General features: G+C 42.3%; 1 protein-coding gene across 13 annotated transcripts in view; it reads left to right on the top strand.

The window, feature by feature from the left end:
* SIPA1L3 (signal induced proliferation associated 1 like 3) overlaps nucleotides 1–11,872 on the top strand; it is a 293,879-nt gene that overhangs the window by 44,175 nt on the left and 237,832 nt on the right. The window lies entirely within an intron of this gene.

Here is an 11,872-nt window from a genome sequence, read left to right as displayed (position 1 = left end):
GTTTGGCTGCCCTACAACAATTCACCATTCTTTTGGGGCTTTGCTTTTGGGAACTGCTCTTCCTCCATCCAGTCCATTCACTTACTAAGACCACTGTGTGGAAGATATTACTTACCCCAGGCACTGGGGATATGGCAGGCAATCTGACAGATAAAAACCCTGCCCTCGACACTGGAATAATGTCTTTCCATTAGATCACAGTGTCGTATGGCTGTCACTTTCTGATTTTTATAATTATACTGCAATTCAGATTCTTCTTAGGAAAGACCCACATCTTTAGGATTTATAAACAAGAGCAAATTAACTGGAAAAGGGAAGCAAACCAATGTTGGCTTTACAAATATGAAAATGACTAAAATGTTTATCTTCAGCTTCGGGAGAATTGTCATGAAGACTCAACCACAGTGTAATCCCTTGTACAGAATAGGTTCTCTTCAAGAGACCAGTGCTCATGTGCACAGCTTTGAGTGTGAAGATTCTAAACATTTTAGTTGGTAGGATGATTATAGATCATTTTCATTTTCTTGTTTATACTTTTATATTTTGTATACTTTTATATTTTTTACATTTTCTAGAAGACATTTTTAGAAACAGAAGGGGAAAAAAAGAACTTGAAAAAAGCCCCACTGTTAGACTGGGCATGGTGGCTCACGCCTATAATCCCAGCATTTTGAGAGGCCAAGGTGGGCTGATCACGAGGTCAGGAGATTAAGACCATCCTGGCTAACATGGTGAAACCCCGTCTCTATAAAAATACAAAAAATTAGCCAGGTGTGGTGGTGGGCACCTGTAGTCCCAGCTACTTGGGAGGCTGAGGCAGGAGAATCGCTTGAACCTGGGAGGTGGAGGTTTCAGTGAGCCGAGATCGCGCCACTGTGCCAGCCTGGGAGGCAGAGTGAGACTCTGTCTCAAAAAAAAAAAAAAAAAAAAAAGCCCCACCATTGTGGAGTGTTCTGATCTACCTGGTTTGGGCTTAGAAACACCTTAGGAACAGGCTGGGCCATTCAGGTCATTCCTTGTCTTCCTGCCACACGGATTGGTACAGGGAAAGGAGGGGTCAAGTCAGTCCAATCAGAATTAAGATGGGTCTTTCTCTGGAGCTCCCGGGAAAGAAAAGGAGCTTTTTTTCCCCGTGGAGGTGCCAAGTTATGGGATATAAGCTTAATGCTGCTGGGGGCCTAGGGACCAAAGAGTCAGGTGGGAAGGAGATAGAAATGATTCATTACAGACAAATTCTTTGGGTAACTGAACTTTTCAGTAGCAGGAGCCTAAAAATTGCTCCTTTTTTCCCCTCAAGTCAGTTTGAATTGGGTCTTTGCCACTTGCAACCAAAAGAGTCCTAAGTAATACAGTAATTTTGGTGGGCCCCAAAATCTGTATTTAAAATATTCTCTGCCAGTCATAGTGACTCATGACTATAATCCTAGCACTTTGGGATGCCGAGGCAGGTGGATCACTTGAGGTCAGGAGTTTGAAACCAGCCTGGGCAACATGGTGAAACCCTGTCTTCTACTAAAAATACGAAAACTAGCTGGGCGCGGTGTTGTGTGCCTGTCATCCTAGCTACTTGGGAGGCTGAGGCAAGAGAATCACTTGAACCCGGGAGGCGGAGGTTGTGGTGAGCCAAGATTGCACCACTGCCCTCCAGCCTGGGCGACAGTGCGAGACTCTGTCTCAAAAAATAAATAAACAAATAAATAAATAAATTCTCCACAAATGATTTGTATGAATCAGATATTTGGGAATCACTTTGCTAGACTTTCCTGAGTGGTGGTTCTTAGCTTTAAGTGATCAACAGACTGGCTTGGGGAACTTGTTAAAATGCAGCAGCTCTGTTCCACAATCCTAGAGAGTCTGGTTTGGGGCCTGCGGCCTGGGTATCCACATTTTGAACACCGTCCTGGGTGATTGCATACACCTCAGAGTATGTGTATGCACAGAGCATTCTCAGCTTACAGTTCTATCCATAGAGGGGACCCAGGATCTTTCTCAAATGAATGAAAGTAGAGTTTAAATCTGGAGTTTTTTCCTCTTTGGAAAAAAACATTGCTTTCTTGCTCATTACCCAGCCTTGCATACTGGCCACTAAACCTGGCCCACCACATCGTGTTTCAGGAGGAATTTGGGATCTGTGCACTTCGTTAGGATAATGGTTGGACCAGTATGCACCTCCCCAGGTAACTTTGGAAAGATCTGGATAGGGTTCATGACCAATTCAGAACAAAGTCTGCTCTTAAGAGGAATTTTGCTAATAGTGGGAAATGTGCAAGAGGGTAATCACTGACTTAGTTCAAGGTAATTTAAGGTGAATGCATTCCTTGTGTGTGTATGTGCGTGCGTGTGTGTGTGTGTGTGTGTGTGTGTGTGGTGAAGGAGGGACGAAAGCCCTTTTACTCGAGTGAAAGGAAATCTTTTGAATTGACCCATCCGTTCAGAAAATCCCTTTCAAGTCTTCCCTGAGCAGCTTTGCTTTTGAGGCCCTTGAAAGAGCTGGGAAACAAGGGGCTGTGAGGCCTGACTGACTCTACCCTGCTGGCAGTACCCCCAGGCACGTGTGATTTTGCCATTGTCTGAAGTCTTGCTTTCCACGGAATTTGTGCCCCATGCTGAGTTCCTACAGGTCAGCCACCAGGAATTACCCCATGGGTTAGCCAGGATTATTCAAATTTAAATTGATCACCCTTAAACATTTTTGTTTGCATCCCCCCCACAAAAGAATTTTGATAAGCCCCTGTATACCTCCTTGTACACTGTGAAGCTGACATCTAAAATAATCTTATGGTAACTGTAAATTTGTCTTAATTTGTGGGAGAAGAAAATAGTACACATTTTGAAGGTCGAATGTAATTGAAATGTTTTATGATGTGGTTAGATAAAAAAGGTTTGTACTACCTTGAGTAAAGTACACAGAAGCTGAAAGCAATCATGTAAATTTTTCACTGGGAATTTTTTCGAAAAATTTGGTGGCCCTGAAAAATGTTCCCTTGAAATAAATCAGAGCCACTAACCTATACTGCTTTGACTGTTTATGATCCTACTATGGGTCAGAAGATCCTGTTTTTAAAGCCAAGTTTCATATTTGGCAGAAAGATACTTAAGTCAGGGAAAGACAGGCAAGTCTGGGTGTTTCAGTAGCTTTTTATTGTTCACTAAAGGCTTCTTCCCTGAAACCGATATCGATGTTGTATGTTTGGTATCCTGGAGGTTTACATACCTCTGGGTAGCGCATCTTGGGAAAATGGGGGAGTGCATAACGGCAGGTGGGAAATGGGGAAGGAGACAGGCTGGTTTGCAGCCAGATCAGTTTTAGGAAGAGGAACTTGTGGACTTTGAGGATCTGAACATTGCTTCCCTTGAAAACACGCATGCTCCTGGATCTGTTAAATTTCCGTAAACGCCTAGTGATAAGCACATCCAAGCATGAAGCCTATTGGCTTCAAGAATAGGGCAGTTTCTTATGGAGCAGGAAGTCCAAAGGTGGGTAGGCTACAGAAGTTGTCACAACCACCACCTATACATGTGTGTATATACACACATGTACCCTAAAAGTCACCCACTTAGAATATGCAATTCAGGCTGGTTGCAGTGACTCATGCCTTTAATCCCAGTATTTTGGGAGGCTAAGGCAGGCAGATCTCTTGAGGCCAGGAGTTCGAAACCAGCCAGGGCAACATGGTGAAACCCTGTCTCTACTAAAAATACAAAAAGTAGCCATGGTGTGGTGGTGCACACCTGTAGACCCAACTACTCAGATGGCTGAAGCATGAGGATTGCTTGAATCTGGGAGGCAGAGGTTGCAGTGAGCCGAGATCACACCACTGCACTCCAGCCTGGGCAACAGAGTGAGATGCTTTTAAAAAAAAAAAAAAATAGGCCGGACGCGGTGGCTCAAGCTTGTAATCCCAGCACTTTGGGAGGCCGAGGCGGGTGGATCACGAGGTCGAGAGATCGAGACCATCCTGGTCAACATGGTGAAACCCTGTCTCTACTAAAAATACAAAAAATTAGCTGGGCATGGTGGCACGTGCCTGTAATCCCAGCTACTCAGGAGGCTGGGGCAGGAGAATTGCCTGAACCCAGGAGGCGGAGGTTGCGGTGAGTTGAGATCGCGCCATTGCACTCCAGCCTGGGTAACAAGAGTGAAAACTCCGTCTCAAAAAAAAAAAAATAAAATAAAATAAATAAATAAATAAATAAATAAAACTCAGCTGTTTTTGGTAAATTTGTAAAGTTGTATAACTGAGCCGGGTATGGTGGCTCACCCCTGTAATCCCAACACTTTGGGAGGCCGAGGTGGGCGGATCAGGAGGTCAGGAGTTCAAGACCAGTCTGGCCAATATGGTGAAACCCCATCTCTACAAAAAATTAGCTGGGTGTGGTGACACATGCCTATAGTCCCATCTGCTCAGGAGGCTGAGGCAGGGGAATTGCTTGAACCCAGGAGGCAGAGGTTGCAGTGAGCCGAGATTGCGCCACTGCACTCCAGCCTGGTGACAGAGTGAGACTCTGTCTCAAAAAAAAAAATAACCCCCCCAAAAAAGTTGTATAACTATCACCACAATCCAGTTTTAGAATATTACTGCTACCCTAAAAGACGCCCATCTTGTACCTTTTTGCGGTCAGTTCTTGCCTAGGCCCAGGCTACCACTAACCTGCTCTTTGTCTCTGTAGATTTGCCTTTCCTGAACATTTCAAATACGTGCAGTCAAACAGTGTGTAGTCTTTTCTGTACCAGGTTTCTGTCACTTAGCATAATGTTTCTGCGGTTCCTCCAGGTGATATAGCACCTACTGGTCGTTCATTTCTTCTTCTTGCTGAATAATATTCTATTGTTGGGTAGACCACATTTTGTTTATTCATTAACCATGAATGGATAATTTCGTTATCATTATTCATTAATGGATATTTGGATTGTTTCCAGCTTGGGCTATTAGGAGTAGTGCTGTTACAAACATTTATGTTTAGGTCTTTGTGTGGACATGTTTTCTGCTCAGGAGTGGAATTACCACGTCATTTGGTAACTGTGTTGAACTTTTTAAGAAACTGCCATTGTTTTCCAAAGTGACTGTACCATTTTCATAGATGGAGTCTCATGCTGTTGTCCAGACTGGAGTACAATGGCTATTCACAGGCATGATCATAGTGCAGTACAGATTTGCACTCCTGGGCTCAAGCTGTCTTCGGGCTTCAGCCTCTTGAGTAGCTGGATCCACAGGTGCATGCCACCACCCCTGGCTGGGGCCCAGTATTTCCTTATCGTCACCAATACTTATTGTTACAGCCATCCTGGTGGGTGTGCAGTGGTATCTCATTGTAGTTTTGATTTGCATATCTCTGATGACTAATGCTGCTGATCATCTTTTTATGTGCTTATTGGTCATTCGAGTATCACCTTTGGCAAAATGTCGATTTGAATTGTTTGCTCATTTCTTAATCTTGTTATTTCATTGAGTTCTTGATATGTCCTGGTTAACACTCATCAGATACGTGTTTTGCAAATATTTTCTTCTGGAAAATATTTTTATTTTTTAGTCATGCCTTTTGAAGTATAAAAATTTTGTTTTGTTTTGGTTTGGTTTTTTTGAGACTGAGTCTCACTCTTGTCACCCAGGTTGGAGCAGTGGCACAATCTCGGCTCACTGCAACCTTGGCCTGCCTGCCTTGGCCTTCCAAAGTGTTGGGATTACAGGCATGAGCCACCGCGCCCACCCTAGTATAAAAGTTTTTAATTTTGGAAATTTTGTTTATCAGTTAGTCTTTTATGGATTGTGCTTTTGGTATTATATTGAAGAACTCTTTGACCCAGTATCATAAAGTTCCTCTCTCATGTTTTCTCCTAGAAGTTACATACTTTAAACTCTTGCCTTTGAGTCTATCATTAATTTTGACATCATTTTTGTATATTACATAAGGGCCTAAATATCTTTTTCCATATTAATATCCAATTGTCCCAGCACTATTTCTTGAAAAAAGACCATTTTCCTTCATTGAATTAGGTAGTACTGTGGTAAAAGTCATCTGATTATTAACATAAGGGTTTATTTTGTCTGATCTATTGGTCTAAATGTCTATCCTACTGCCAGTGCCACAGTCTTCATTACTGTAGCCTTAAAGTTACTTTAGAAATTGGGAAGTGTTAAGTCCTCACCTTGTTCTTTTCCAAAATTGTTTTGGCTTGCATGGGTCCTTTGCATACTGACAAGTTTTCAGATCATCTTGTCAGTATCTACACAAAAACCTGGTGGGATTTGATAGGCTCTGTGCTGACTTTACATGTCAGTTGGGTGAGAATTACCGTATTAATATTTAGTCTCCCAGTTTGTATATTTAGAATTTCTTTAATTTCTCTCAGCATTTCAGTGCTTGTAGCTTTGTGTCCTACACTTCTTCTGTTAAATTTATTCTTTTTTTTTTTTTGAGACGGGGTTTCGCTCTTGTTACCCAGGCTGGGGTGCAATGGCGATCTCGGCTCACCGCAACCTCTGCCTCCTGGGTTCAAGCAATTCTCCTGCCTCAGCCTCCTGAGTAGCTGGGATTACAGGCACGCACCACCATGCCCAGCTAATTTTTTGTGTTTTTAGTAGAGACGGGGTTTCACTATGTTGACCAGGATGGTCTCGATCTCTTGACCTCGTGATCCACCCGCCTCGGCCTCCCAAAGTGCTGGGATTACAGGCTTGAGCCACCGCGCCTGGCGTTAAATTTATTCTTTTTTTTTTTTGAGACAGGGTTTCGCTCATTACCCTGGCTGGAGTGCAATGGCGCGATCTCGGCTCACCGCAACCTCCGCCTCCTGGGTTCAGGCAATTCTCCTGCCTCAGCCTCCTGAGTAGCTGGGATTACAGGCACGCACCACCATGCCCAGCTAATTTTTTGTGTTTTTAGTAGAGACGGGGTTTCACCATGTTGACCAGGATGGTCTCGATCTCTTGACCTCATGATCCACCCGCCTCGGCCTCCCAAAGTGTTGGGATTACAGGCGTGAGCCACGGCGCCCGGCCCTAAATTTATTCTTATGTAATTTATTATTATTTTTTATGCTGTCATAAATGGAATTGTTTTGTTTTTTTCTTTTGGGTCTCACTTTGTCACTCAGGCTGGAGTGCTGTGGCACTATCATGGCCTTCTGGGCTCAAGCAGTCCTCCCACCTCAACCTCCTGAGTAGCTAGAATTATAGGCACATGTCACCATGCCCAGCTAATTTTTAATTTAATTTAATTTTTATTTATTTTTTTGAGAATCTTCTGTTTCCCAGGCTGGACTCCAGTGACATGATCACAGCTTACTACAGCCTCAACTTCTGAGCTCAAATGATCCTCTCACTTTAGCCTCTGGAGTAGCTGGGACTACAGGCATGCATCACCATGCCTGGCTAATTTTTTTTCTATTTTTATGGAGACATGGTTTTGCTGTGTTGCACAGGCTGGTCTTGAACTCCTGGGCCCAGACAATCCTCCTGCCTCAGCCTCCCAAAGTGCTGGGATTACAAACATGAGCCATCATATCTGGCCTAAAAAGTATCTTATCTAATGCAGATATTTGGAGGTGGGATGCCACACTTTGTATGATTTCAGTCCTTTACATTTTTTTTTTTTTACCTTTTCTTTTGAAATAATTTTAGTTTCACGAGAAGCTACAAAAATACTACAAATGAGCCAAGCATGGTGGCTCATGCCTGTAATCCCAGCAGTTTGGGAGGCCAAGGTGGTTGGATCACTTCAGCTCAGGAGTTTGAGACCAGTCTAGGAAACAGGGTGAAAACTCTGCTCTATAAAAAATTAGCTGGGCATGGTCGCATGCACCTGTAGTTTGAGTTACCAGGAAGGCTGAGGTGGGAGGATCACCTGATCTCAGGGGACTCGAGCCTGCAGTGAGCCATGATTGCGCCACCACACTCCAACCTGGGAAACAGAGTGAGACCCTGTCTGAAAAACCCAAAAAAAACAAAAAAACTACAAATGTATATCTACATGGGCAAGAATGAAGTTGGACCCTTACCTCATACCATATTCAAAAATTAACTCAAAGTAGATCATAGACCTAAATGTAAGAATTAAGACTATGAAACTCTTAGAAGAAAACATAAGATTATATCCTAATGACCTTGAGTTAGGCAATGGTTTCTTAGGTAAGACACTAAAAGTACAAACAACAAAAGAAAAATACAGACACACTGGACTTCATGAAAATTAAAAAATTTTGTGATGCAAAGGGTGCCATCAGGAATACAAAAAGACAAACCATAGAACAGGCGTCCCCACACTTTTTACACAGGGGGCCAGTTCACTGTCCCTCAGACCGCTGGAGGGCCGCCACATACTGTGTTCCTCTCACTGACCACCAATGAAAGAGGTGCCCCTTCCTGAAGTGCGGGGGGTGGGGAGTGGGGTGGGGCGTAGTTTGGGGACGCCTGCCATAGAATAAGAGAAGGTAATTGCAAATCATGTCTATAAAGAACTTGTGTATTGAATATAAAAAGAACTCTCAAAACTTGACAATATTAAAATCCAATTTAGAACATGGGCAAAGGATTTGAATGGCTATTTCTCTAAAACATCCAAATGGCCTATAAGTACATGAAAATGGCTCAATATAATTATCATTAGGATAATGCTAATCAAAGCCACAAGATTCTATTTCACAACAACTAGGATGGCTATAACCAAAAGGGTGGGCAATAACAGGTGTCGGCAAGGATATAGAGAAATTGGAACCCTTATACATGGCTAGTGGGATTGTAAAATGGTGTAGCCATTTTGGAAAACAATTTGGCAGTTACTCAAAAAGGTATATACATAGAGTTGCCATGTGATCCAGCAATTCCACTCCTAGGTTTATACTCAACAAAAATACTAACATATGTCTATAAAATTACTTGTACATGCTTATTCAGAGCAGCATTATTCATAACCCCAGAAGTGAAAAGGACCCAGTGTGCATCAGCTGATGATTGACTAAACAGAATGCGATATATACCCATTCTGGGAATTGGGAAGTGTTAAGTCCTCTCACCTTGTTAATAATAATTAACCTTGATAATAATGGTGTATTATCCTGTCATAGAAAGGAATGAAGTACTGAGAGATTACAACATGGATGAACCCTGAAACATACATGAATGAAAGAAACCAGACCCAAAAGAGCACATATTGCTTTATTCCATTTATATAAAATGTTCAGAGTAAGCAAATCTACAGAGACAGAAAGTAGATTAGTGTTTGCCTAGGGCTGGGGATGCTGTGAACAGGAAATGGAAAGTGATTGGTAGGGGTACAGGGTTTATTTTTGGGGATGACAAAAATTTTCTAAGCTTAGGTTGTAGTGATGGTGAATTATACACTTTTAAAGGGTAGATTTCATTCATTCATGTTTGATGTGTTTGGATTATCATCTTTCATTTTTGTTGTTTTCTATATGTCTCATATCTTTTTTCCTCCTATTCTCCCTTTATTGCCGTCTTTCTGATAAGCAGATATTTTCTAGTGTTTTGTTTTTATTTTGTTGGGTTTTAAAAAACTCTTTGTTGTTACTTTCTTAGTGTGTCTCTAGGGATTGCAGTATGCATCTAAATTTATCACAGTCTACTTCAGATTAATATTAAAACTTTGTTCTAGTTAAATTTAGAAATTTTGCTCTCATATAGTTTCATTTTCCTTTCCCTCTTTTGTGTTATTATTGTCACATGTTACAATCCCACAGTATGGTTTTATAATTATTTTATGAAATCTTACATCTTTTAAATCAGTCAAGAAAAGAAAAGAAAAAGTATATTTAAGCCATCTTTTATATTTGCATGTGTATTTACCTTTTCTCATGTTCTTTCTTATTGTATATTGGAGTTATCCTATGGTGTCTGTGATAGAGTCTCACTCTGTCACCCAGGCTGGAGAGCAGTGGCAGGATCATGGCTCTTCTCAGCCTTGACCTCCTGGGCTCAAGTGATCCTCTTGCCTCAGCCTCCCAAGTTGCTGGGAGTATAGGCATGCAACACCATGCCAAGCTTTGCATGTTTGATGGGGGTGTGCATGCACATGCATGCATGTAGAGATGGGGTCTCCCTGTGTTGTCCAGGCTGGTCTCAAACTCCTGGGCTCAAGCGATCCTCCTGCCTTGGCCTTCCAAAGTATTTGGATTACAGGTGTGAGCCACCGCACCCAGCCTCAATTTGTTTTGTTGTTGAACACTGGACATTTTAGATCACACTCTGTGGCAACTGTGGATTCTGATCACCTTCCCAGGCAATGGTTGCATTGCCATTTTTCTCCTTTGATTTTGTTTACTGAGTATCCTGGGCTAATTCTTTGGAGTTTGTCTCCTTGTGGTGTAGAGACTGTCTCTTTTCTTTTATCTTTTTTAAAAAAAGTTTTAATTTTAATTATAACTTACTAGGGGTTGCGCTTGGTTCAGCATGGTTTAGTGGTCAACTAATGCTTGATTAAAGGTTGTGCTGAAACACCTTGGCCCAATTAAGCTTCCATCCTTTGCCAGTGGATCTGTGTCTGTGGATTGGGGAATATTTTCTTTTTTTTTTTTTCGAAACAGAGTTTTGCTTTTGTTGTCTAGGCTAGAGTGCAATGGCACAGTCTCGGCTCATTGTAACCTCCACTTCCTGGGTTCAAGCGATTCTCCTGCCTCAGCCTCCCGAGTAGCTAGGATTACAGGCATCGGCCACCATGCCTGGCTAATTTTGTATTTTTAGTAGAGACAGGATTTCTCTGTGTTGGTCAGGCTGGTCTCGAACTCCCAACCTCAGGTGATCTGCCTACCTCAGCCTCCCAAAGCACTGGGATTACAGGTGTAACCCACTGTGCCTGGCTGATTGGGGAATATTTTCAAAGTTCAAGCAGTTTTTTCCTTCTTTTCTTTCCAAGCAGTTTCTGGGTCAGCCCTAACCATGACTTTCTGCCTGGCCATCTGGTGTCTCCCTTGCACACTCTCAAGGCCTCATGTTCAGCCAGTGTTGTGTGGACAGCAAGGGCACTCTCGAGTCTCTCTGGAGCAAATGTGCAGCCTTGGATCTATGCACATTCTTCAGACCAGTAGGGCTGTGTGGGAGCTTACCAGGGCCTGGTGTGACTGTCTTGTTCCTGGGATCTTCCTGCTCAGTTTCTGGCTAGTCTGTAGGCCTGCTGCTGGCTCCAGTCCAATTGTAACCACAGTCTAGCTGTGATGTTGGTCTTCCCCATTTGTTTGACACTGGGCTCCCCTCCAGCCATGAAGTTTTCATGGCCTGTTATGCCTTGGTCAAACTGATGGAGCTGGTACATGTGATGGGAGGAACCCCAAATTAAGTGCCACCTTGCTCCCCCTGTTCTTACTAAAAGTTCTGAGTTTATTTATTTATGTATTTTTGAGTAAATGCTTCTTGGGTGTGCCTTTGGTTGATTTCTAGAATCCTCAAACGGTTCTGTTTGGCAGTTTTGTCCACGATCATTGTTGATTTTGGTGGGAAATAATTTTCTGAGCCCCTCCTCACTTCCTCATTCCAGAATTCTGGTTAGTAGTTTTGAATTTGGATTTTTCTCTTTAATTTGAGACATACCCAGAAGTCTTTCCAGATTTCCACATTTCAAATATGTAACTCTGGCTACATATTTCAGTCAATTTAGAAGCTTTTTAAATTGTTGGGTTTTTAAAATTTATTTTACTTTTTAGTGTGAACAATTGCAAACATAAGAAGTAGAGTTTATATTATCCAGTCGTGACCAAACTTTCTTTGTTTATATTCTGACTTTACCCACTCCTCAGCCCATTGTTTTGAGGCAGGTATCACGTATCATGTTTCGCTTCACCCATAAATATTTCAGTAAATAGTTCTAAAAGGAGAAGAGGCTGAACGCAGTAGCTTATAACTTTAATCTCAACCTTTGG

The sequence above is a fragment of the Saimiri boliviensis genome, chromosome 14 (genome assembly GCF_048565385.1).
Source record: "Saimiri boliviensis isolate mSaiBol1 chromosome 14, mSaiBol1.pri, whole genome shotgun sequence".
Classification (NCBI taxonomy): Eukaryota; Metazoa; Chordata; class Mammalia; order Primates; family Cebidae; genus Saimiri; species Saimiri boliviensis.
This window is presented reverse-complemented; position numbering and strand designations above follow the sequence as displayed.